We start from the raw sequence: 27,677 nt of genomic DNA, 5'->3' as shown, positions 1-27,677 counted from the left end.
CCCCTTCTCTTCCATGTTTTGTGGTCAGTGCATGGTAAGTGTTGGTCGCGGCGAACATAAAGGCACGCAAGAAGTTGCAAAACCAGCGTCACAGACTGATATGATGTATACCGTCATCAGGAGAGCCAGATGTAAGTGTGGGGACCGGCTGTTATCGAGGTGTTATCGAGTGCAGATCTGTCTTAGGTATCACGGCATAACGTCATTGAAGTCTAGAGAGTGGACAACACGTTCGTCTTACTCAGAGCGGTGTCCGAACTCTATTTTCGACGTTATGCGTGCCACTTTCATTGTGGCCGACTACGATTCGATAGAGAATGCACGAAACCTGAAAGACACCCTCACTGATACATAGAAAGTGTCGTTTGTCTGCGGAATAATGGGAGTGCAAGGGTCTGTGACGTTGATATGGCTGTATGTAGCACTATTAGTCAACGGGGGGGTGGGCGTAGCTCAGATGGTAGAGCGCTCGCTTAGCGTGCGAGAGGTACTGGGATCGATACCCAGCGCCTCCAGAATTTTTAACACACCTACAAGCGCACCTTGCCATGCAAGTGGAATAATTCCCTACCAGCAGAGGTGTCTAGGCAGATACAAGCGAACGATTAGCAACCACAATTGTCAAGCGTGCTATTATTCGTGCGCAGGAAGCACCCTCCTCCCACACCTACACTTAATTAAGAAACAGTACAAATGTTCCCATAAGATTCTCAAGCCTACGTCGGAAAGATCTGCCTTGCGCCGAGTTCACGTAAATCCCACTGCACGTTCCCATTCTTTGCGTGCAGTCGGCTGCTACTGATGTTGCTGGTTGTGACTGCTGATAACAGATGCCGTAGCAATCAATTCATGGAGTGAGTTGTATGTTTTGCGATAGTCTGTCTCTGACAAGCAAGCACAGGTGATATAGGTGCGAACACAGGAAGCTTGCAGCCGCTCGTTGCCTGCAGACACAGAGCAGCCACACTAGGAGAGCGGCCTAAGCCGTAGGCGAAATGTGCTCATTCGCTTTGGCGCGACGTCGAACTATAAATAAGGCTGTCACTAGCGTGAGCGTCGTGTAAAGTCGGAAAAGTCGGCTGCAGGGGTGATTGCCAAGTTTGGGCAGCGTTTCGTAGTATATCAGTGCAATGAAGACGTGTCCCAGTGTTTCGCAGTTGGACGACAAGAGTTTTACACAGTAGCAAAGAGCGAGGCACTGAGTTGGCATGAACAATGGAGAGCACAATGGGGCTCGAGATGTGCTTGTTACTCAGGTGCTGTGTGATTGTCGACAAGGAGTGAAATGAACCAATTTGTGACCGCCCTTTCAATTTAAGACGTTAAAAACAGACGGAATTTGCATTCGTAATACCAGAGCATCGGAACTACTTGGAACTCTTGTGTATATGAACGTGTCCGCGCCTTTGTACTCTGGTACCTTCGCCGCGACAAACCAACCAACCATCGTGCCCGTGCACATCAGAGTCGCAAAGAATGGAGAATAGCCAGGCTTGGTCGTGTGTGCAGCCGTAGCTCAGTTAGCAGATCGTTCGCTTAGCGTGTAAAAGGTCTCGGGTTCAATCCCCGGCTCCTCTATGTTTTGTGGTCAGTGCATGGTAAGTGTTGGTCGCGGCGAACATAAAGGCACGCAAGAAGTTGCAAAACCAGCGTCACAGACTGATATGATGTATACTGTCATCAGGAGAGACAGATGTAAGTGTGGGGACCGGCTGTTATCGAGGTGTTATCGAGTGCAGATCTGTCTTAGGTATCACGGCATAACGTCATTGAAGTCTAGAGAGTGGACAACACGTTCGTCTTACTCAGAGCGGTGTCCGAACTCTATTTTCGACGTTATGCGTGCCACTTTCATTGTGGCTGACTACGATTCGATACAGAATGCACGAAACCTGAAAGACACCCTCACTGATACATAGAAAGTGTCGTTTGTCTGCGGAATAATGGGAGTGCAAGGGTCTGTGACGTTGATATGGCTGTATGTAGCACGATTAGTCAACGGGGGGGTGGGCGTAGCTCAGATGGTAGAGCGCTCGCTTAGCGTGCGAGAGGTACTGGGATCGATAACCAGCGCCTCCAGAATTTTTAACACACCTACAAACGCACCTTGCCATGCAAGTGGAATAATTCCCTACCAGCAGAGGTGTCTAGGCAGATACAAGCGAACGATTAGCAACCACAATTGTCAAGCGTGCTTTTATTCGTGCGCAGGAAGCACCCTCCTCCCACACCTACACTTAATTAAGAAACAGTACAAATGTTCCCATAAGATTCTCAAGCCTACGTCGGAAAGATCTGCCTTGCGCCGAGTTCACGTAAATCCCATTGCACGTTCCCATTCTTTGCGTGCAGTCGGCTGCTACTGGTGTTGCTGGTTGTGACTGCTGATAACAGATGCCGTAGCAATCAATTCATGGAGTGAGTTGTATGTTTAGCGATAGTCTGTCTCTGACAAGCAAGCACAGGTGATATAGGTGCGAACACAGGAAGCTTGCAGCCCCTCGTTGCCTGCAGACACAGAGCAGCCACACTAGGAGAGCGGCCTAAGCCGTAGGCGAAATGTGCTCATTCGCTAGAGCGCGACGTCGAACTATAAATACGGCTGTCACTAGCGTGAGCGTCGTGTAAAGTCGGAAAAGTTGGCTGCAGGGGTGATTGCCAAGTTTGGGCAGCGTTTCGTAGTATATCAGTGCAATGAAGACGTGTCCCAGTGTTTCGCAGTTGGACGACAAGAGTTTTACACAGTAGCAAAGAGCGAGGCACTGAGTTGGCATGAACAATGGAGAGCACAATGGGGCTCGAGATGTGCTTGTTACCTCAGGTGCTGTGTGATTGTCGACAAGGAGAGAAATGGACCAATTTGTGACCGCCCTTTCAATTTAAGACGTTAAAAACAGACGGAATTTGCATTCGTAATACCAGAGCATCGGAACTACTTGGAACTCTTGTGTATATGAACGTGTCCGCGCCTTTGTACTCTGGTACGTTCGCCGCTACAAACCAACTAACCATCGTGCCCGTGCACATCTGAGTCGCAAAGAATTGAGAATAGCCAGGCTTGGTCGTGTGTGCAGCCGTAGCTCAGTTGGCAGATCGTTCGCTTAGCGTGTGAAAGGTCTCGGGTTCAATCCCCGGCTCCTCCATGTTTTGTGGTCAGTGCATGGAAAGTGTTGGTCGCGGCGAACATAAAGGCACGCAAGAAGTTGCAAAACCAGCGTCACAGACTGATATGATGTATACTGTCATCAGGAGAGCCAGATGTAAGTGTGGGGACCGGCTGTTATCGAGGTGTTATCGAGTGCAGATCTGTCTTAGGTATCACGGCATAACGTCATTGAAGTCTAGAGAGTGGACAACACGTTCGTCTTACTCAGAGCGGTGTCCGAACTCTATTTTCGACGTTATGCGTGCCACTTTCATTGTGGCCGACTACGATTCGATAGAGAATGCACGAAACCTGAAAGACACCCTCACTGATACATAGAAAGTGTCGTTTGTCTGCGGAATAATGGGAGTGCAAGGGTCTGTGACGTTGATATGGCTGTATGTAGCACTATTAGTCAACGGGGGGGTGGGCGTAGCTCAGATGGTAGAGCGTTCGCTTAGCGTGCGAGAGGTACTGGGATTGATACCCAGCGCCTCCAGAATTTTTAACACACCTACAAGCGCACCTTGCCATGCAAGTGGAATAATTCCCAACCAGCAGAGGTGTCTAGGCAGATACAAGCGAACGATTAGCAACCACAATTGTCAAGCGTGCTTTTATTCGTGCGCAGGAAGAACCCTCCTCCCACACCTACACTTAATTAAGAAACAGTACAAATGTTCCCATAAGATTCTCAAGCCTACGTCGGAAAGATCTGACTTGCGCCGAGTTCACGTAAATCCCACTGCACGTTCCCATTCTTTGCGTGCAGTCGGCTGCTACTGGTGTTGCTGGTTGTGACTGCTGATAACAGAAGCCGTAGCAATCAATTCATGGAGTGAGTTGCATGTTTTGCGATACTCTGTCTCTGACAAGCAAGCACAGGTGATATAGGTGCGAACACAGGAAGCTTGCAGCCGCTCGTTGCCTGCAGACACAGAGCAGCCACACTAGGAGAGCGGCCTAAGCCGTAGGCGAAATGTGCTCATTCGCTTTGGCGCGACGTCGAACTATAAATAAGGCTTTCACTAGCGTGAGCGTTGCGTGAGCGTCGTGTAATGTCGGAAAAGTCGGCTGCAGGGGTGATTGCCAAGTTTGGGCAGCGTTTCGTAGTATATCAGTGCAATGAAGACGTGTCCCAGTGTTTCGCAGTTGGACGACAAGAGTTTTACACAGTAGCAAAGAGCGAGGCACTGAGTTGGCATGCACAATGGAGAGCACAATGGGGCTCGAGATGTGCTTGTTACCTCAGGTACTGTGTGATTGTCGACAAGGAGTGAAATGGACCAATTTGTGACCGCCCTTTCAATTTAAGACGTTAAAAACTGACGGAATTTGCATTCGTAATGCCAGAGCATCGGAACTACTTGGAACTCTTGTGTATATGAACGTGTCCGCGCCTTTGTACTCTGGTACCTTCGCCGCTACAAACCAACCAACCATCGTGCCCGTGCACATCAGAGTCGCAAAGAATGGAGAATAGCCAGGCTTGGTCGTGTGTGCAGCCGTAGCTCAGTTGGCAGATTGTTCGCTTAGCGTGTGAAAGGTCTCGGGTTCAATCCCCGGCTCCTCCATGTTTTGTGGTCAGTGCATGGTAAGTGTTGGTCGCTGCGAACATAAAGGCACGCAAGAAGTTGCAAAACCAGCGTCACAGACTGATATGATGTATACTGTCATCAGGAGAGCCAGATGTAAGTGTGGGGACCGGCTGTTATCGAGGTGTTATCGAGTGCAGATCTGTCTTAGGTATCACGGCATAACGTCATTGAAGTCTAGAGAGTGGACAACACGTTCGTCTTACTCAGAGCGGTGTACGAACTCTATTTTCGACGTTATGCGTGCCACTTTCATTGTGGCCGACTACGATTCGATACAGAATGCACGAAACCTGAAAGACACCCTCACTGATACATAGAAAGTGTCGTTTGTCTGCGGAATAATGGGAGTGCAAGGGTCTGTGACGTTGATATGGCTGTATGTAGCACTATTAGTCAACGGGGTGGTGGGCGTAGCTCAGATGGTAGAGCGCTAGCTTAGCGTGCGAGAGGTACTGGGATCGATACCCAGCGCCTCCGGAATTTTAACACACCTACAAGCGCACCTTGCCATGCAAGTGGAATAATTCCCAACCAGCAGAGGTGTCTAGGCAGATACAAGCGAACGATTAGCAACCACAATTGTCAAGCGTGCTTTTATTCGTGCGCAGGAAGCACCCTCCTCCCACACCTACACTTAATTTAGAAACAGTACAAATGTTCCCATAAGATTCTCAAGCCTATGTCGGAAAGATCTGCCTTGCGCCGATTTCACGTAAATCCCACTGCACGTTCCCATTCTTTGCGTGCAGTCGGCTGCTACTGGTGTTGCTGGTTGTGACTGCTGATAACAGATGCCGTAGCAATAAATTCATGGAGTGAGTTGTATGTTTTGCGATAGTATGTCTCTGACAAGCAAGCACAGGTGATATGGGTGCGAACACAGGAAGCTTGCAGCCCCTCGTTGCCTGCAGACACAGAGCAGCCACACTAGGAGAGCGGCCTAAGCCGTAGGCGAAATGTGCTCATTCGCTTTGGCGCGACGTCGAACTATAAATAAGGCTGTCACTAGCGTGAGCGTCGTGTAAAGTCGGAAAAGTCGGCTGCAGGGGTGATTGCCAAGTTTGCCACTTTCATTGTGGCCAACTACGATTCGATACAGAATGCACGAAACCTGAAAGACACCCTCAGTGACACATAGAAAGTGTCGTTTGTCTGCGGAATAGTGGGAGTGCAAGGGTCTGTGACGTTGATATGGCTGTATGTAGCACTATTAGTCAACGGGGGGGTGGGCATAGCTCAGATGGTCATTCAGCCAGCGGCTGCGCTGGAGGTCGGACGTGCCGTGCTGTGTGCTGTGCTGCGTAAGCTCCGCGTGGTAAGTCTCTGCTCTTGCTGCAACGCGTCGCTGTCTATAGTATTTGTGTAGACATGAAAAAGAATTAAGAGATGTCGCAACCGCAACGAAAAGATACTTTGAAATTCACGTTTGATCGCAACTTTGTCCGACCGAGGTCATTTGATGTTGAACAGTGGTTAGAGGATGATGTTAAAATAGGACTTGATGATATTATCGGCATACATTTCTCGATTATGAACAGTGTGGTTTTCGTGAAACTTGCCAGTCCAGAATTGTGTGAAAGGATAGTTCGATCTTGTGGTGGCATTCTGAAATTTAAACATGCTGACGGAAATGTTGGGGAGGTTACCGTTGCCCATGCTGGTCTAGGTATTCGGACTGTGCGAGTCTTCGAACTTCCCTTTGAAATTACAAGTGACCAGATAAATGCTGTTATTGCTCCATACGGGAAAGTTTTGAGTAATATTGCCGAACGGTGGTCTGCTGCACACAAATTCCCTGTTTTGAATGGTGTGCGCCAATTAAAAGTCGAATTGCAGAAGCACATTCCGTCGTTTATAAACGTCTGCGGATATAGAGCTGTTGTGATGTATGATGACCAACCGAAAACGTGTGCTGTCTGCAATTTACCAGGCCACGTTCGTGCAGACTGTGTTCAAAGGCGAGTGGCGCAACTGCCTGCCGGCGATGCCGTCAGGCCACCTGCTATGTCAACGCTGCCCGTGACGTATGTCGCCGTAGCGCGCGGTTTTGCAAGTGCCACTGCGCCCCCCGAAGTTACTACGAATACCGACCCACAAGCGACCGACCAACCGACCGACTCAGGTGTAGCATCTGTAGACACTCAACCCTCCTGCGATGACATATCTGCTCCTGCCCTTGTCGCCGTGGACTCGCCCAATGAGGCAATGGATACGGACGCGACCTCAGTCGCTTCGGGTAGTGCTCCTCTGCATCCTGGAGCTTCTTTAGGAGGTATCAAAAGCGTATCAGGTGCACAGAAAACGGACTCGCAACCAGCGGTTTCTAGTGGTGCTCCTCCGAATCCGGCAGCTGCCTTAGGCACTGACCACAGCCCGTCAAGTGCAATGAAATCAGACCTGGCGTCAATCACTTCGAGTAGTGCTACTTTGCAACCTGAGGCTTCTTCAGGTACCGTCCAAAGTCCACCACGAGACGCATCTCCCAAGAAATCTAAAAAACGGAGGATCGCTCGTCAAGGTGCAGAGCAGACTGCACCACAACTGCGTGAACAGGCGAAGCAAATAGGGGGCAAAATACGTCAATCTGCATCTGAGAACTTGCAGTGCAATCAGCAGTCATCTAAAGAAGACCCTGTGTCCTTGGATAGTACCTCCGGTTCTGCCAGTTTGCCCTCCGATGACGTAGCAATTACCCGAACCGAAGATAAAAATCACCAGCAAACACCTGAATATAGTGCACCACTTAATGACGAACCGATGACAGGGCTGTCGAATCCGTGGGCAGACGATGTCGACGACACTACAAAGGAGGACGAAATTATGGACACCACAGGAACCGTTACAGTCACCACGATGGCCACACCACGAGATGACGTCGTCTTGAATGTCATCGCCGCGACGGATACTGTCCCAGACATGGAGAAGCCGACTGATCCCTTCCCAAGTCATGAATATTTCTAGTCTGAACGGTTTTACTGACTTGTGTCCACATGTCTCTCGGGTCAGATTTCTTAATGTTTTTTAGAAATGATATGTTGCCGGAGTTTTTCCTAATTACACTCCCGTTTTGGCTAACGTAGTTCCGTTGCAGGCATATAAGATCGCTACGCTGAACATCAAAAAAATTTGTAGCAAATTTAATTTACAAAATTTAAAAGATTTCCTGTATGCAGCTGATGTGGACATTTTGTTTTTACAAGAAGTAACAAACATCGAACTTGCCTTCATACAGGGGTATAATGCTATAGTCAATCCTGGAATTGAATGTGATTTGGGTACCGCATTTCTTTTCAAAGAGGGCGTCGTCATTACAGACGTAACAAAACTGCCTAACGGCAGAGGCATTGCCGGCACGCTTTATAACACCAGGATTATTAATGTCTATGCCCCATCTGGTTCTACCAATCGGTGCCAACGAGCACAGTTTTTTAAGGAGGGAATTGTTCCTTTGTTTGGTGTACACTGCACCCATACCATCCTTGGAGGCGACTTTAACAGTGTCATACATGCCAAAGACCAAACTCCGAACTACATCAAATCGCCGGACCTGGAACGTATCGTCACCGACCTCCGTTTAACTGATTCGTGGGAGCAAAAGCACGGCGCGGCACCCGGCTTTACCCACCTCACTAATCATTCAGCGAGCCGGTTGGATCGAATATATGTCTCGCCCAATCTGAAACACCGCATCCTGCAGTCTGAAGTTTGGCCAACCGTTTTTTCGGACCACGCTGCATATATATGCACATTAAATTTGGAACGACAAGGAACCTGTCGATATAAAGGGCCATGGAAACTTAATGTTTCACACTTAAAAGATCCTGCCTGTCGAGAAGCCTTTCTCACCACCTGGAGAGCCTGCGAGACCAAACTCATCTCTTACCACTCGACTTTGGATTGGTGGCTCAAATGCGCCAAACCTCAGATCCGGAGATGTTTCATCAACTACTCCCGGGAGAAGAGCTTTTGGCGGAAAAGAACGATAGAATTTTACTTTCATTGTCTCCGAGAACTCTACCTGCAAGGTGCTACAGCTATTGGGAACCATGGGAAAATTAAAAAAATCCAGGCAAAAATACTGACATTAAGGCGACAACAGCTTGAAGGATACCAAATAAGGTCAAGAGCAGAGACTGTGGCGCAAAAAGAAGCCACTTCGATATATCATGTGATTCGTGAAACTAAACGAGGATTCCGCAAAATACTGACGGAGCTTAAAACTGATAATGGACCCACCTTGACAATGCACAACGACATAAAAGCAGAAATACTAACCCATTTCGACAACTTGTTTTCACATAAAGAGGTAGACGAAAAAGCACAGGACGATTTACTGACCCACCTGCAAGGACGCGTTGGTAACGCGTACGCGGAAGCTCTAATAGCGGAGGCGACCGAAGACGATGTACACTATGCTGTCTATCAAAGTGCAAAAAATAAATCCCCTGGAGCTGACGGCATGGCAGCAGAATTTTATCAAGTCTTCTGGGAACATATAAAACATAGAATTACATGCATCTGTAATGAACTTCTGAACCTCAATAAGGAGATACCGAAAGAGTTTCGCGAAGGTATGGTAGTGTTAATCGCAAAAAAATCGGCTGGCAAGAAAATTGGAAATTTGAGACCAATCACTCTGCTGAACAGTGACTATAAAATTTTTTCGCGGCTCTTAGCCCACAGACTTAAAAATGTAATGGCCAGCGTCACCGGCCCATATCAGTTTAGCGTGGGCAAAGGTAGGAAAATTCAGCAGACGCTGTCCGACTACCGCGACATAATTTCAATAGCAGAAGTATGTCGACTAAAATGTGCCATCGTGTCGTTAGATTTCGATAAAGCCTTCGACAGGATCAGCCACTCCTACCTCCTGAAAACGATGGGCGCAATGGGTTTTCCGCCGAGATTCGTCGACCTCATACGACGTTTGGTAACGAATAACTCCTCCAGAATCATCATAAATGGACAGCCTAGCCGGCCAGTCGAGATCGCATGTTCCGTCAGGCAAGGTTGTCCGTTGTCCATGGCACTTTTTGCCATGGCCATCGAACCTTTGCTCGCTACCTTGACTCAGCGGTTACAAGGATTGCAAATACGAGGAAACAAAATAATATGTAAAGCTTATGCGGACGATGTTGGGTTTCTCGTTATGAATGTAGCGGAAGTCGAGACGGCAATGCACATAATAGAAAAATACGAACGAGCGTCAGCCGCGAGGTTAAACAAAACCAAGTCCGGCATATTCAATATCGGACGTGGCATTGGCATGCGCACACACGGTCAGTTACGTGAGCTAACAGCCTTGAAGTGTCTCGGCATTGCTTTCCGAAAAAATATACGTCAAACTATTGCGGCCAACTATAGACAAGTACTAACAACCATACGAGCTAGTGTACGGACACATAGTATTCGACAATTAAATGAAATTCAGAGAGTGTCTTTAGCGAACGTCTCTATTACTTCCAAAGTCAATTATGTCGCCCAGATACTGCCAATACCCGCCGGCATAGCCAAACAAATTATGTCAGCAATAGGCTATTTTGTGAGCCGTGGCCACATATTTAAAATCCAGTATGACACTCTGACGCTCGCCACTAATAATGGCGGCTTAAACTTAACGAATGTTACTAAAAAGTCGCAGGCTCTGTACATCTCCAATACGTTTCAACAATGGAGACAATCCGGCAGCTGTATCGCCGCGCACTTGCTATCTGAAATAGCTCCAGATGACCTCTCTCCACCCATTAATGTGCAGCACATACCGAGCGGACTTTACCATTTACGATGGTTTTTAATAGAATATAGCTACCTACGTTCAAGAATTCCGGAAAAAGACATGACAAACGTAAAAGAAATATATGGCAAATTGATGGGAGAAAAGAAGAACAACAAAATAGAACAAAACTATCCATGTTCTAACTGGAAAGTGATATGGGCAAATATTCATAACCGTAACTTAGCTACTCATCTGAAAGCAACATGGTACTTTGTTGTAAATAGGAAAGTTGCAACAAACTCGAAACTTCATTCGATCCACTTAGCGGATTCGCCTTTGTGTGCAACGTGTAGTTTAATTGATAACGAAGAACATCGTTTCGTGTGCGACAAGGTTAAAGATATCTGGCTGAATGTCCGACGAAAGCTGGCACTCATCCTTCGAACGTCACCTAACGCTATAACGCCTGCGGACTTTTTGACACCGGATGATGTACCCTTTCCTAACACGAAACGCAACGCAGTCAATTGGCTGAAAGCGGCAACGGTCCATTACCTCTTCACGAAGGAAGAGAAAAGCCAAGAGGATTTTTGGATCTCTCTGCTAACTGAGCATCACATGTTACTGAAGACTAGTAAATATAAAGAAACATACGCAAACTTTTTAATCAAGACCTTGATGTAAAAGAATTAACAAGAAATATCTGAGGACACAGAAGACAAACGTAAGAGAGTGTTCACCACTACTAACTTACTTAACAATCGTGAAAAAAAAAAAAAAAAAAAATTTAATTTTTACCGGAATTGCCGTTCTTTGAGTTCAACGTTTATTAATTTATTTTTCAAGAAGCCATTATAAATAGTTGCTTCTCACCGAATATGGTTTGTTTTTTAAGCATTTTCAGAGAGAAGAGGCAGATTCGAAATGCCCTCTGACGTTTCTTTGTCAAGGAAGACTATTTGCTTTAAGTGTGACAACAAAAAACAGCGATGAAGAAGGAAACAAACTGAACATAACTTCTGTTTCTACCTACTGAAGACTCATTCTTTTTTCACATTATCAATAAGCCCAAAGAAGGGGTACATTAGTTTCTCCACGATAAAGGGATTAACTTCGTCTCATCAGTTTATGGTAATGTACATGGCGTGAGAAGCCGACGCCGATGAAGGCGAATTATGGAGAGCGCAAGGATGGGCTAAAAGGGGTGATGGGAGGCCAAAAAAAAAAAAAAAAAAAAAAAAAAAAAAGTTGGCAGATCGTTCGCTTAGCTTGTGAAAGGTCTCTGGTTCAAACCCCGGCTCCTCCATGTTTTGTGGTCAGTGCATGGTAAGTGTTGGTCGCGGCGAACATAAACGCACGCAAGAAGTTGCAAAACCAGCGTCACAGACTGATATGATGTATACTGTCATAAGGAGAGCAAGATGTAAGTGTGGGGACCGGCTGTTATCGTGGTGTCATCGAGTGCAGATCTGTCTTAGGTATCACGGCTTAACGTCATTGAAGTCTAGAGAAGGGACAACACGTTCGTCTTACTCAGAGCGGTGTCTGAACTCTATTTTCGACGTTATGCGTGCCACTTTCATTGTGGCCAACTACGATTCGATACAGAATGCACGAAACCTGAAAGACACCCTCACTGATACATAGAGAGTAGTGTTTGTCTGCGGAATAATGGGAGTGCAAGGGTCTGTGACGTTGATACGACTGTATGTGGCACTACTAGTTATCGGGGGGGTGGGCGTAGCTCAGATGGTAGAGCGCTCGCTTAGCGTGCGAGGGGTACTGGGATCGATACCCAGCGTCTCCAGAATTTTTAACACACCTACAAGCGCACCTTGCCATGCAACTGGAACAATTCCCAACCTGCAGAGGTGTGTAGGCAGATACAAGCGAACGATTAGCATCCACAATTGGCGAGCGTGCTTTTATTCGTGCGCAGGAAGCACCCTCCTCCCACACCTACACTTAATTTAGAAACAGTACAAATGTTCCCATAAGATTCTCAAGCCTACGTCGGAAAGATCTGCCTTGCGCCGATTTCACGTAAATCCCACTGCACGTTCCCAGTCTTTGCGTGCTGTCGGCTGCTACTGGTGTTGCTGCTTGTGACTGCTGATAACAGATGCCGTAGCAATCAATTCATGGGGTGAGTTGTATGTTTTGCGATAGTCTGTCTCTGACAAGGAAGCACAGGTGATATAGGTGCGAACACAGGAAGCTTGCAGCCCCTCGCTGCCTGCAGACACAGAGCAGCCACACTAGAAGAGCGGCCTAAGCCGTAGGCGAAATGTGCTCATTCGCTTTGGCGCGACGTCGAACTGTAAATAAGGCTGTCACTAGCGTGAGCGTTGCGTGAGCGTCGTGTAAAGTCGGAAAAGTCATCCGCATGGGTGATTGCCAAGTTTGGGGAGCGTTTCGTAGTACGATCAGTGCAATGGAGACGCGGAAACTTGTTGTGTCCCAGTGTTTTGCAGTTGGACGACAAGAGTTTTACACAGTAGCAAAGAGCGAGGCACTGAGTTGGCATGAACAATGGAGAGCACAATGGGGCTCGAGATGTGCTTGTTACCTCAGGTGCTGTGTGATTGTCGACAAGGAGTGAAATGGACCAATTTGTGACCGCCCTTTCAATTTAAGACGTTCAAAACAGACGGAATTTGCATTCGTAATACCAGAGCATCGAAACTACTTGGAACTCTTGTGTATATGAACGTGTCCGCGCCTTTGTATTCTGGTACCTTCGCCGCTACAAACCAGCCAACCATCGTGTCCGTGCACATCAGAGTTGCAAAGAATGGAGAATAGCCAGGCTTGGTCGTGTGTGTAGCCGTAGCTCAGTTGGCAGATCGTTCGCTTAGCGTGTGAAATTCTGTGGTTCTAACCCCGGCTCCTCCATGTTTTGTGGTCAGTGCATGGTAAGTGTTGGTCGCGGCGAACATAAACGCACGCAAGAAGTTGCAAAACCAGCGTCACAGACTGATATGATGTATACTGTCATAAGGAGAGCAAGATGTAAGTGTGGGGACCGGCTGTTATCGTGGTGTCATCGAGTGTAGATCTGTCTTAGGTATCACGGCTTAACGTCATTGAAGTCTAGAGAAGGGACAACACGTTCGTCTTACTCAGAGCGGTGTCTGAACTCTATTTTCGACGTTATGCGTGCCACTTTCATTGTGGCCAACTACGATTCGATACAGAATGCACGAAACCTGAAAGACACCCTCACTGATACATAGAGAGTAGTGTTTGTCTGCGGAATAATGGGAGTGCAAGGGTCTGTGACGTTGATACGACTGTATGTAGCACTACTAGTTATCGGGGGGGGGGGGGGGGGGGGGGGCGTTGCTCAGATGGTAGAGCGCTCGCTTAGTGTGCGAGAGGTACTGGGATCGATACCCAGCGCCTCCAGAATTTTTAACACACCTACATGCGCACCTTGCCATGCAAGTGGAATAATTCCCAACCGGCAGAGGTGTGTAGGCAGATACAAGCGAACGATTAGCATCCACAATTGGCGAGCGTGCTTTTATTCGTGCGCAGGAAGCACCCTCCTCCCACACCTACACTTAATTTAGAAACAGTACAAATGTTCCCATAAGATTCTCAAGCCTACGTCGGAAAGATCTGCCTTGCGTCGATTTCACGTAAATCCCACTGCACGTTCCCAGTCTTTGCGTGCAGTCGGCTGCTACTGGTGTTGCTGCTTGTGACTGCTGATAACAGATGCCGTAGCAATCAATTCATGGAGTGAGTTGTATGATTTGCGATAGTCTTTCTCTGACAAGGAAGCACAGGTGATATAGGTGCGAACACAGGAAGCTTGCAGCCCCTCGCTGCCTGCAGACACAGAGCAGCCACACTAGAAGAGCGGCATAAGCCGTAGGCGAAATGTGCTCATTCGCTTTGGCGCGACGTCGAACTGTAAATAAGGCTGTCACTAGCGTGAGCGTCGTGTAAAGTCGGAAAAGTCATCTGCATGGGTGATTGCCAAGTTTGGGGAGCGTTTCGTAGTACGATCAGTGCAATGGAGACGCGGAAACTTGTTGTGTCCCAGTGTTTTGCAGTTGGACGACAAGATTTTTACACAGTAGCAAAGAGCGAGGCACTGAGTTGGCATGAACAATGGAGAGCACAATGGGGCTCGAGATGTGCTTGTTACCTCAGGTGCTGTGTGATTGTCGACATGAGTGAAATGGACCAATTTGTGACCGCCCTTTCAATTTAAGACGTTCAAAACAGACGGAATTTGCATTCGTAATACCAGAGCATCGAAACTACTTGGAACTCTTGTGTATATGAACGTGTCCGCGCCTTTGTATTCTGGTACCTTCGCCGCTACAAACCAACCAACCATCGTGTCCGTGCACATCAGAGTCGCAATGAATGGAGAATAGCCAGGCTTGGTCGTGTGTGTAGCTGTAGCTCAGTTGGCAGATCGTTCGCTTAGCGTGTGAACGGTCTCGGGTTCAAGCCCCGGCTCCTTCATGTTTTGTGGTCAGTGCATGGTAAGTGTTGGTCGCGGCGAACATAAACGCACGCAAGAAGTTGCAAGACCAGCGTCACAGACTGATATGATGTATACTGTCATAAGGAGAGCAAGATGTAAGTGTGGGGACCGGGCGTTATCGTGGTGTCATCGAGTGCAGATCTATCTTAGGTATCACGGCTTAACGTCATTGAAGTCTAGAGAAGGGACAACACGTTCGTCTTACTCAGAGCGGTGTCTCAACTCTATTTTCGACGTTATGCGTGCCACTTTCATTGTGGCCAACTACGATTCGATACAGAATGCACGAAACCTGAAAGACACCCTCACTGATACATAGAGAGTAGTGTTTGTCTGCGGAATAATGGGAGTGCAAGGGTCTGTGACGTTGATATGACTGTATGTAGCACTACTAGTTATCGGGGGGGGGCGCGCGTAGCTCAGATGGTAGAGCGCTCGCTTAGCGTGCGAAAAGTACTGGGATCGATACCCAGCGCCTCAAGAATTTTTAACACACCTACATGCGCACCTTGCCATGCAAGTGGAACAATTCCCAACCGGCAGATACAAGCGAACGATTAGCATCCACAATTGGCGAGCGTGCTTTTATTCGTGCGCAGGAAGCACCCTCCTCCCACACCTACACTTAATTTAGAAACAGTACAAATGTTCCCATAAGATTCTCAAGCCTACGTCGGAAAGATCTGCCTTGCGTCGATTTCACGTAAATCCCACTGCACGTTCCCAGTCTTTGCGTGCAGTCGGCTGCTACTGGTGTTGCTGCTTGTGACTGCTGATAACAGATGCCGTAGCAATCAATTCATGGAGTGAGTTGTATGATTTGCGATAGTCTTTCTCTGACAAGGAAGCACAGGTGATATAGGTGCGAACACAGGAAGCTTGCAGCCCCTCGCTGCCTGCAGACACAGAGCAGCCACACTAGAAGAGCGGCATAAGCCGTAGGCGAAATGTGCTCATTCGCTTTGGCGCGACGTCGAACTGTAAATAAGGCTGTCACTAGCGTGAGCGTTGCGTGAGCGTCGTGTAAAGTCGGAAAAGTCATCTGCATGGGTGATTGCCAAGTTTGGGGAGCGTTTCGTAGTACGATCAGTGCAATGGAGACGCGGAAACTTGTTGTGTCCCAGTGTTTTGCAGTTGGACGACAAGATTTTTACACAGTAGCAAAGAGCGAGGCACTGAGTTGGCATGAACAATGGAGAGCACAATGGGGCTCGAGATGTGCTTGTTACCTCAGGTGCTGTGTGATTGTCGACATGAGTGAAATGGACCAATTTGTGACCGCCCTTTCAATTTAAGACGTTCAAAACAGACGGAATTTGCATTCGTAATACCAGAGCATCGAAACTACTTGGAACTCTTGTGTATATGAACGTGTCCGCGCCTTTGTATTCTGGTACCTTCGCCGCTACAAACCAACCAACCATCGTGTCCGTGCACATCAGAGTCGCAAAGAATGGAGAATAGCCAAGCTTGGTCGTGTGTGTAGCTGTAGCTCAGTTGGCAGATCGTTCGCTTAGCGTGTGAACGGTCTCGGGTTCATGCCCCGGCTCCTACATGTTTTGTGGTCAGTGCATGGTAAGTGTTGGTCGCGGCGAACATAAACGCACGCAAGAAGTTGCAAAACCAGCGTCACAGACTGATATGATGTATACTGTCATAAGGAGAGCAAGATGTAAGTGTGGGGACCGGCTGTTATCGTGGTGTCATCGAGTGCAGATCTGTCTTAGGTATCACGGCTTAACGTCATTGAAGTCTAGAGGTGGACAACACGTTCGTCTTACTCAGAGCGGTGTCTGAACTCTAATTTCGACGTTATGCGTGCCACTTTCATTGTGGCCAACTACGATTCGATACAGAATGCACGAAACCTGAAAGACACCCTCATTGATACATAGAGAGTAGTGTTTGTCTGCGGAATAATGGGAGTGCAAGGGTCTGTGACGTTGATAGGACTGTATGTAGCACTACTAGTTATCGGGGGGGGGGGGGGCGTAGCTCAGATGCAAGAGCGCTCGCTTAGCGTGCGAGAGGTACTGGGATCGATACCCAGCGCCTCCAGAATTTTTAACACACCTACATGCGCACCTTGCCATGCAAGTGGAATAATTCCCAACCGGCAGAGGTGTGTAGGCAGATACAAGCGAACGATTAGCATCCACAATTGGCGAGCGTGCTTTTATTCGTGCGCAGGAAGCACCCTCCTCCCACACCTACACTTAATTTAGAAACAGTAGAAATGTTCCCATAAGATTCTCAAGCCTACGTCGGAAAGATCTGCCTTGCGTCGATTTCACGTAAATCCCACTGCACGTTCCCATTCTTTGCGTGCAGTCGGCTGCTACTGGTGTTGCTGGTTGTGACTGCTGATAACAGATGCCGTAGCAATCAATTCATGGAGTGAGTTGTATGATTTGCGATAGTCTGTCTCTGACAAGGAAGCACAGGTGATATAGGTGCGAACACAGGAAGCTTGCAGCCCCTCGCTGCCTGCAGACACAGAGCAGCCACACTAGAAGAGCGGCCTAAGCCGTAGGCGAAATGTGCTCATTCGCTTTGGCGCGACGTCGAACTGTAAATAAGGCTGTCACTAACGTGAGCGTCGTGTAAAGTCGGAAAAGTCATCTGCATGGGTGATTGCCAAGTTTGGGGAGCGTTTCGTAGTACGATCAGTGCAATGGAGACGCGGAAACAAGTTGTGTCCCAGTGTTTTGCAGTTGGACGACAAGATTTTTACACAGTAGCAAAGAGCGAGGCACTGAGTTGGCATGAACAATGGAGAGCACAATGGGGCTCGAGATGTGCTTGTTACCTCAGGTGCTGTGTGATTGTCGACATGAGTGAAATGGACCAATTTGTGACCGCCCTTTCAATTTAAGACGTTCAAAACAGACGGAATTTGCATTCGTAATACCAGAGCATCGAAACTACTTGGAACTCTTGTGTATATGAACGTGTCCGCGCCTTTGTATTCTGGTACCTTCGCCGCTACAAACCAACCAACCATCGTGTCCGTGCACATCAGAGTCGCAATGAATGGAGAATAGCCAGGCTTGGTCGTGTGTGTAGCTGTAGCTCAGTTGGCAGATCGTTCGCTTAGCGTGTGAACGGTCTCGGGTTCAAGCCCCGGCTCCTTCATGTTTTGTGGTCAGTGCATGGTAAGTGTTGGTCGCGGCGAACATAAACGCACGCAAGAAGTTGCAAGACCAGCGTCACAGACTGATATGATGTATACTGTCATAAGGAGAGCAAGATGTAAGTGTGGGGACCGGGCGTTATCGTGGTGTCATCGAGTGCAGATCTATCTTAGGTATCACGGCTTAACGTCATTGAAGTCTAGAGAAGGGACAACACGTTCGTCTTACTCAGAGCGGTGTCTCAACTCTATTTTCGACGTTATGCGTGCCACTTTCATTGTGGCCAACTACGATTCGATACAGAATGCACGAAACCTGAAAGACACCCTCACTGATACATAGAGAGTAGTGTTTGTCTGCGGAATAATGGGAGTGCAAGGGTCTGTGACGTTGATATGACTGTATGTAGCACTACTAGTTATCGGGGGGGGCGCGCGTAGCTCAGATGGTAGAGCGCTCGCTTAGCGTGCGAAAAGTACTGGGATCGATACCCAGCGCCTCAAGAATTTTTAACACACCTACATGCGCACCTTGCCATGCAAGTGGAACAATTCCCAACCGGCAGATACAAGCGAACGATTAGCATCCACAATTGGCGAGCGTGCTTTTATTCGTGCGCAGGAAGCACCCTCCTCCCACACCTACACTTAATTTAGAAACAGTACAAATGTTCCCATAAGATTCTCAAGCCTACGTCGGAAAGATCTGCCTTGCGTCGATTTCACGTAAATCCCACTGCACGTTCCCAGTCTTTGCGTGCAGTCGGCTGCTACTGGTGTTGCTGCTTGTGACTGCTGATAACAGATGCCGTAGCAATCAATTCATGGAGTGAGTTGTATGATTTGCGATAGTCTTTCTCTGACAAGGAAGCACAGGTGATATAGGTGCGAACACAGGAAGCTTGCAGCCCCTCGCTGCCTGCAGACACAGAGCAGCCACACTAGAAGAGCGGCATAAGCCGTAGGCGAAATGTGCTCATTCGCTTTGGCGCGACGTCGAACTGTAAATAAGGCTGTCACTAGCGTGAGCGTTGCGTGAGCGTCGTGTAAAGTCGGAAAAGTCATCTGCATGGGTGATTGCCAAGTTTGGGGAGCGTTTCGTAGTACGATCAGTGCAATGGAGACGCGGAAACTTGTTGTGTCCCAGTGTTTTGCAGTTGGACGACAAGATTTTTACACAGTAGCAAAGAGCGAGGCACTGAGTTGGCATGAACAATGGAGAGCACAATGGGGCTCGAGATGTGCTTGTTACCTCAGGTGCTGTGTGATTGTCGACATGAGTGAAATGGACCAATTTGTGACCGCCCTTTCAATTTAAGACGTTCAAAACAGACGGAATTTGCATTCGTAATACCAGAGCATCGAAACTACTTGGAACTCTTGTGTATATGAACGTGTCCGCGCCTTTGTATTCTGGTACCTTCGCCGCTACAAACCAACCAACCATCGTGTCCGTGCACATCAGAGTCGCAAAGAATGGAGAATAGCCAAGCTTGGTCGTGTGTGTAGCTGTAGCTCAGTTGGCAGATCGTTCGCTTAGCGTGTGAACGGTCTCGGGTTCATGCCCCGGCTCCTACATGTTTTGTGGTCAGTGCATGGTAAGTGTTGGTCGCGGCGAACATAAACGCACGCAAGAAGTTGCAAAACCAGCGTCACAGACTGATATGATGTATACTGTCATAAGGAGAGCAAGATGTAAGTGTGGGGACCGGCTGTTATCGTGGTGTCATCGAGTGCAGATCTGTCTTAGGTATCACGGCTTAACGTCATTGAAGTCTAGAGGTGGACAACACGTTCGTCTTACTCAGAGCGGTGTCTGAACTCTAATTTCGACGTTATGCGTGCCACTTTCATTGTGGCCAACTACGATTCGATACAGAATGCACGAAACCTGAAAGACACCCTCACTGATACATAGAGAGTAGTGTTTGTCTGCGGAATAATGGGAGTGCAAGGGTCTGTGACGTTGATACGACTGTATGTAGCACTACTAGTTATCGGGGGGGGGGGGGGGGGGCGTAGCTCAGATGCAAGAGCGCTCGCTTAGCGTGCGAGAGGTACTGGGATCGATACCCAGCGCCTCCAGAATTTTTAACACACCTACATGCGCACCTTGCCATGCAAGTGGAATAATTCCCAACCGGCAGAGGTGTGTAGGCAGATACAAGCGAACGATTAGCATCCACAATTGGCGAGCGTGCTTTTATTCGTGCGCAGGAAGCACCCTCCTCCCACACCTACACTTAATTTAGAAACAGTAGAAATGTTCCCATAAGATTCTCAAGCCTACGTCGGAAAGATCTGCCTTGCGTCGATTTCACGTAAATCCCACTGCACGTTCCCATTCTTTGCGTGCAGTCGGCTGCTACTGGTGTTGCTGGTTGTGACTGCTGATAACAGATGCCGTAGCAATCAATTCATGGAGTGAGTTGTATGATTTGCGATAGTCTGTCTCTGACAAGGAAGCACAGGTGATATAGGTGCGAACACAGGAAGCTTGCAGCCCCTCGCTGCCTGCAGACACAGAGCAGCCACACTAGAAGAGCGGCCTAAGCCGTAGGCGAAATGTGCTCATTCGCTTTGGCGCGACGTCGAACTGTAAATAAGGCTGTCACTAACGTGAGCGTCGTGTAAAGTCGGAAAAGTCATCTGCATGGGTGATTGCCAAGTTTGGGGAGCGTTTCGTAGTACGATCAGTGCAATGGAGACGCGGAAACAAGTTGTGTCCCAGTGTTTTGCAGTTGGACGACAAGAGTTTTACACAGTAGCAAAGAGCGAGGCACTGAGTTGGCATGAACAATGGAGAGCACAATGGGGCTCGAGATGTGCTTGTTACCTCAGGTGCTGTGTGATTGTCGACAAGGAGTGAAATGGACCAATTTGTGACCGCCCTTTCAATTTAAGACGTTCAAAACAGACGGAATTTGCATTCGTAATACCAGAGCATCGAAACTACTTGGAACTCTTGTGTATATGAACGTGTCCGCGCCTTTGTATTCTGGTACCTTCGCCGCTACAAACCAACCAACCATCGTGTCCTTGCACATCAGAGTCGCAAAGAATGGAGAATAGCCAGGCTTGGTCGTGTGTGTAGCTGTAGCTCAGTTGGCAGATCGTTCGCTTAGCGTGTGAACGGTCTCGGGTTCAAGCCCCGGCTCCTCCATGTTTTGTGGTCAGTGCATGGTAAGTGTTGGTCGCGTCGAACATAAACGCACGCAAGAAGTTGCAAAACCAGCGTCACAGACTGATATGATGTATACTGTCATAAGGAGAGCAAGATGTAAGTGTGGGGACCGGCTGTTATCGTGGTGTCATCGAGTGCAGATCTGTCTTAAGTATCACGGCTTAACGTCATTGAAGTCTAGAGAAGGGACAACACGTTCGTCTTACTCAGAGCGGTGTCTGAACTCTATTTTCGACGTTATGCGTGCCACTTTCATTGTGGCCAACTACGATTCGATACAGAATGCACGAAACCTGAAAGACACCCTCATTGATACATAGAGAGTAGTGTTTGTTTGCGGAATAATGGGAGTGCAAGGGTCTGTGACGTAGATACGACTGTATGTAGCACTACTAGTTATCGGGGGGTGGGCGTAGCTCAGATGGAAGAGCGCTCGCTTAGCGTGCGAGAGGTACTGGGATCGATACCCAGCGCCTCCAGAATTTTTAACACACCTACATGCGCACCTTGCCATGCAAGTGGAATAATTCCCAACCGGCAGAGGTGTGTAGGCAGATACAAGCGAACGATTAGCATCCACAATTGGCGAGCGTGCTTTTATTCGTACGCAGGAAGCACCCTCTTCCCACACCTACACTTAATTTAGAAACAGTACAAATGTTCCCATAAGATTCTCAAGCCTACGTCGGAAAGATCTGCCTTGCGCCGATTTCACGTAAATCCCACTGCACGTTCCCATTCTTTGCGTGCAGTCGGCTGTTACTGGTGTTGCTGGTTGTGACTGCTGATAACAGATGCCGTAGCAATCAATTCATGGAGTGAGTTGTATGATTTGCGATAGTCTGTCTCTGACAAGGAAGCACAGGTGATATAGGTGCGAACACAGGAAGCTTGCAGCCCCTCGCTGCCTGCAGACACAGAGCAGCCACACTAGAAGAGCGGCCTAAGCCGTAGGCGAAATGTGCTCATTCGCTTTGGCGCGACGTCGAACTGTAAATAAGGCTGTCACTAACGTGAGCGTCGTGTAAAGTCGGAAAAGTCATCTGCATGGGTGATTGCCAAGTTTGGGGAGCGTTTCGTAGTACGATCAGTGCAATGGAGACGCGGAAACTTGTTGTGTCCCAATGTTTTGCAGTTGGACGACAAGAGTTTTACACAGTAGCAAAGAGCGAGGCACTGAGTTGGCATGAACAATGGAGAGCACAATGGGGCTCGAGATGTGCTTGTTACCTCAGGTGCTGTGTGATTGTCGACATGAGTGAAATGGACCAATTTGTGACCGCCCTTTCAATTTAAGACGTTCAAAACAGACGGAATTTGCATTCGTAATACCAGAGCATCGAAACTACTTGGAACTCTTGTGTATATGAACGTGTCCGCGCCTTTGTATTCTGGTACCTTCGCCGCTACAAACCAACCAACCATCGTGTCCGTGCACATCAGAGTCGCAAAGAATGGAGAATAGCCAGGCTTGGTCGTGTGTGTAGCTGTAGCTCAGTTGGCAGATCGTTCGCTTAGCGTGTGAACGGTCTCGGGTTCAAGCCCCGGCTCCTCCATGTTTTGTGGTCAGTGCATGGTAAGTGTTGGTCGCGGCGAACATAAACGCACGCAAGAAGTTGCAAAACCAGCGTCACAGACTGATATGATGTATACTGTCATAAGGAGAGCAAGATGTAAGTGTGGGGACCGGCTGTTATCGTGGTGTCATCGAGTGCAGATCTGTCTGAGGTATCACGGCTTAACGTCATTGAAGTCTAGAGGTGGACAACACGTTCGTCTTACTCAGAGCGGTGTCTGAACTCTATTTTCGACGTTATGCGTGCCACTTTCATTGTGGCCAACTACGATTCGATACAGAATGCACGAAACCTGAAAGACACCCTCACTGATACATAGAGAGTAGTGTTTGTCTGCGGAATAATGGGAGTGCAAGGGTCTGTGACGTTGATACGACTGTATGTAGCACTACTAGTTATCGGGGGGGTGGGCGTAGCTGAGATGGTAGAGCGCTCGCTTAGCGTGCGAGAGGTACTGGGATCGATACCCAGCGCCTCCAGAATTTTTAACACACCTACATGCGCACCTTGCCATGCAAGTGGAATAATTCCCAACCGGCAGAGGTGTGTAGGCAGATACAAGCGAACGATTAGCATCCACAATTGGCGAGCGTGCTTTTATTCGTGCGCAGGAAGCACCCTCCTCCCACACCTACACTTAATTTAGAAACAGTACAAATGTTCCCATAAGATTCTCAAGCCTACGTCGGAAAGATCTGCCTTGCGTCGATTTCACGTAAATCCCACTGCACGTTCCCAGTCTTTGCGTGCAGTCGGCTGCTACTGGTGTTGCTGCTTGTGACTGCTGATAACAGATGCCGTAGCAATCAATTCATGGAGTGAGTTGTATGATTTGCGATAGTCTGTCTCTGACAAGGAAGCACAGGTGATATAGGTGCGAACACAGGAAGCTTGCAGCCCCTCGCTGCCTGCAGACACAGAGCAGCCACACTAGAAGAGCGGCATAAGCCGTAGGCGAAATGTGCTCATTCGCTTTGGCGCGACGTCGAACTGTAAATAAGGCTGTCACTAGCGTGAGCGTCGTGTAAAGTCGGAAAAGTCATCTGCATGGGTGATTGCCAAGTTTGGGGAGCGTTTCGTAGTACGATCAGTGCAATGGAGACGCGGAAACTTGTTGTGTCCCAGTGTTTTGCAGTTGGACGACAAGATTTTTACACAGTAGCAAAGAGCGAGGCACTGAGTTGGCATGAACAATGGAGAGCACAATGGGGCTCGAGATGTGCTTGTTACCTCAGGTGCTGTGTGATTGTCGACATGAGTGAAATGGACCAATTTGTGACCGCCCTTTCAATTTAAGACGTTCAAAACAGACGGAATTTGCATTCGTAATACCAGAGCATCGAAACTACTTGTAACTCTTGTGTATATGAACGTGTCCGCGCCTTTGTATTCTGGTACCTTCGCCGCTACAAACCAACCAACCATCGTGTCCGTGCACATCAGAGTCGCAAAGAATGGAGAATAGCCAAGCTTGGTCGTGTGTGTAGCTGTAGCTCAGTTGGCAGATCGTTCGCTTAGCGTGTGAACGGTCTCGGGTTCATGCCCCGGCTCCTCCATGTTTTGTGGTCAGTGCATGGTAAGTGTTGGTCGCGGCGAACATAAACGCACGCAAGAAGTTGCAAAACCAGCGTCACAGACTGATATGATGTATACTGTCATAAGGAGAGCAAGATGTAAGTGTGGGGACCGGCTGTTATCGTGGTGTCATCGAGTGCAGATCTGTCTTAGGTATCACGGCTTAACGTCATTGAAGTCTAGAGAAGGGACAACACGTTCGTCTTACTCAGAGCGGTGTCTGAACTCTATTTTCGACGTTATGCGTGCCACTTTCATTGTGGCCAACTACGATTTGATACAGAATGCACGAAACCTGAAAGACACCCTCATTGATACATAGAGAGTAGTGTTTGTCTGCGGAATAATGGGAGTGCAAGGGTCTGTGACGTTGATACGACTGTATGTAGCACTACTAGTTGTCGGGGGTGGGGGGTGGGTGTAGCTCAGATGGAAGAGCGCTCGCTTAGCGTGCGAGAGGTACTGGGATCGATACCCAGCGCCTCCAGAATTTTTAACACACCTACATGCGCACCTTGCCATGCAAGTGGAATAATTCCCAACCGGCAGAGGTGTGTAGGCAGATACAAGCGAACGATTAGCATCCACAATTGGCGAGCGTGCTTTTATTCGTGCGCAGGAAGCACCCTCCTCCCACACCTACACTTAATTTAGAAACAGTACAAATGTTCCCATAAGATTCTCAAGCCTACGTCGGAAAGATCTGCCTTGCGTCGATTTCACGTAAATCCCACTGCACGTTCCCAGTCTTTGCGTGCAGTCGGCTGCTACTGGTGTTGCTGCTTGTGACTGCTGATAACAGATGCCGTAGCAATCAATTCATGGAGTGAGTTGTATGATTTGCGATAGTCTGTCTCTGACAAGGAAGCACAGGTGATATAGGTGCGAACACAGGAAGCTTGCAGCCCCTCGCTGCCTGCAGACACAGAGCAGCCACACTAGAAGAGCGGCATAAGCCGTAGGCGAAATGTGCTCATTCGCTTTGGCGCGACGTCGAACTGTAAATAAGGCTGTCACTAGCGTGAGCGTCGTGTAAAGTCGGAAAAGTCATCTGCATGGGTGATTGCCAAGTTTGGGGAGCGTTTCGTAGTACGATCAGTGCAATGGAGACGCGGAAACAAGTTGTGTCACAGTGTTTTGCAGTTGGACGACAAGAGTTTTACACAGTAGCAAAGAGCGAGGCACTGAGTTGGCATGAACAATGGAGAGCACAATGGGGCTCGAGATGTGCTTGTTACCTCAGGTGCTGTGTGATTGTCGACAAGGAGTGAAATGGACCAATTTGTGACCGCCCTTTCAATTTAAGACGTTCAAAACAGACGGAATTTGCATTCGTAATACCAGAGCATCGAAACTACTTGGAACTCTTGTGTATATGAACGTGTCCGCGCCTTTGTATTCTGGTACCTTCGCCGCTACAAACCAACCAACCATCGTGTCCATGCACATCAGAGTCGCAAAGAATGGAGAATAGCCAGGCTTGGTCGTGTGTGTAGCTGTAGCTCAGTTGGGAGATCGTTCGCTTAGCGTGTGAACGGTCTCGGGTTCAAGCCCCGGCTCCTCCATGTTTTGTGGTCAGTGCATGGTAAGTGTTGGTCGCGGCGAACATAAACGCACGCAAGAAGTTGCAAAACCAGCGTCACAGACTGATATGATGTATACTGTCATAAGGAGAGCAAGATGTAAGTGTGGGGACCGGCTGTTATCGTGGTGTCATCGAGTGCAGATCTGTCTTAGGTATCACGGCTTAACGTCATTGAAGTCTAGAGAAGGGACAACACGTTCGTCTTACTCAGAGCGGTGTCTGAACTCTATTTTCGACGTTATGCGTGCCACTTTCATTGTGGCCAACTACGATTCGATACAGAATGCACGAAACCTGAAAGACACCCTCATTGATACATAGAGAGTAGTGTTTGTCTGCGGAATAATGGGAGTGCAAGGGTCTGTGACGTAGATACGACTGTATGTAGCACTACTAGTTATCGGGGGGTGGGCGTAGCTCAGATGGAAGAGCGCTCGCTTAGCGTGCGAGAGGTACTGGGATCGATACCCAGCGCCTCCAGAATTTTTAACACACCTACATGCGCACCTTGCCATGCAAGTGGAATAATTCCCAATCGGCAGAGGTGTGTAGGCAGATACAAGCGAACGATTAGCATCCACAATTGGCGAGCGTGCTTTTATTCGTACGCATGAAGCACCCTCTTCCCACACCTACACTTAATTTAGAAACAGTACAAATGTTCCCATAAGATTCTCAAGCCTACGTCGGAAAGATCTGCCTTGCGCCGATTTCACGTAAATCCCACTGCACGTTCCCATTCTTTGCGTGCAGTCGGCTGCTACTGGTGTTGCTGGTTGTGACTGCTGATAACACATGCCGTAGCAATCAATTCATGGAGTGAGTTGTATGATTTGCGATAGTCTGTCTCTGACAAGGAAGCACAGGTGATATAGGTGCGAACACAGGAAGCTTGCAGCCCCTCGCTGCCTGCAGACACAGAGCAGCCACACTAGAAGAGCGGCCTAAGCCGTAGGCGAAATGTGCTCATTCGCTTTGGCGCGACGTCGAACTGTAAATAAGGCTGTCACTAACGTGAGCGTCGTGTAAAGTCGGAAAAGTCATCTGCATGGGTGATTGCCAAGTTTGTGGAGCGTTTCGTAGTACGATCAGTGCAATGGAGACGCGGAAACTTGTTGTGTCCCAATGTTTTGCAGTTGGACGACAAGAGTTTTACACAGTAGCAAAGAGCGAGGCACTGAGTTGGCATGAACAATGGAGAGCACAATGGGGCTCGAGATGTGCTTGTTACCTCAGGTGCTGTGTGATTGTCGACAAGGAGTGAAATGGACCAATTTGTGACCGCCCTTTCAATTTAAGACGTTCAAAACAGACGGAATTTGCATTCGTAATACCAGAGCATCGAAACTACTTGGAACTCTTGTGTATATGAACGTGTCCGCGCCTTTGTATTCTGGTACCTTCGCCGCTACAAACCAACCAACCATCGTGTCCGTGCACATCAGAGTCGCAAAGAATGGAGAATAGCCAGGCTTGGTCGTGTGTGTAGCTGTAGCTCTGTTGAAAGATCGTTCGCTTAGCGTGTGAACGGTCTCGGGTTCAAGCCCCGGCTCCTCCATGTTTTGTGGTCAGTGCATGGTAAGTGTTGGTCGCGGCGAACATAAACGCACGCAAGAAGTTGCAAAACCAGCGTCACAGACTGATATGATGTATACTG

The 27,677-nt window shown here is 48.3% G+C and overlaps 2 non-coding genes across 2 annotated transcripts; both read left to right on the top strand.

Annotated features, from left to right (window-relative positions):
• Window positions 1-441: 441 nt before the first annotated feature.
• On the top strand, window positions 442-515 carry Trnaa-agc (transfer RNA alanine (anticodon AGC)). Its single transcript has one exon. It is a non-coding gene; the product is annotated as a tRNA-Ala (tRNA).
• A 13,279-nt stretch (window positions 516-13,794) lies between these two features.
• Window positions 13,795-13,867, top strand: Trnat-agu (transfer RNA threonine (anticodon AGU)). The gene has a single exon. It is a non-coding gene; the product is annotated as a tRNA-Thr (tRNA).
• The last annotated feature ends 13,810 nt before the right edge of the window (window positions 13,868-27,677 follow it).

This window comes from Schistocerca gregaria, chromosome 11, assembly GCF_023897955.1.
Source record: "Schistocerca gregaria isolate iqSchGreg1 chromosome 11, iqSchGreg1.2, whole genome shotgun sequence".
Lineage (NCBI taxonomy): Eukaryota > Metazoa > Arthropoda > Insecta > Orthoptera > Acrididae > Schistocerca > Schistocerca gregaria.
The sequence above is the reverse complement of the archived record's forward strand: the minus strand, read 5'-3'. Positions and strand labels throughout refer to the sequence as shown.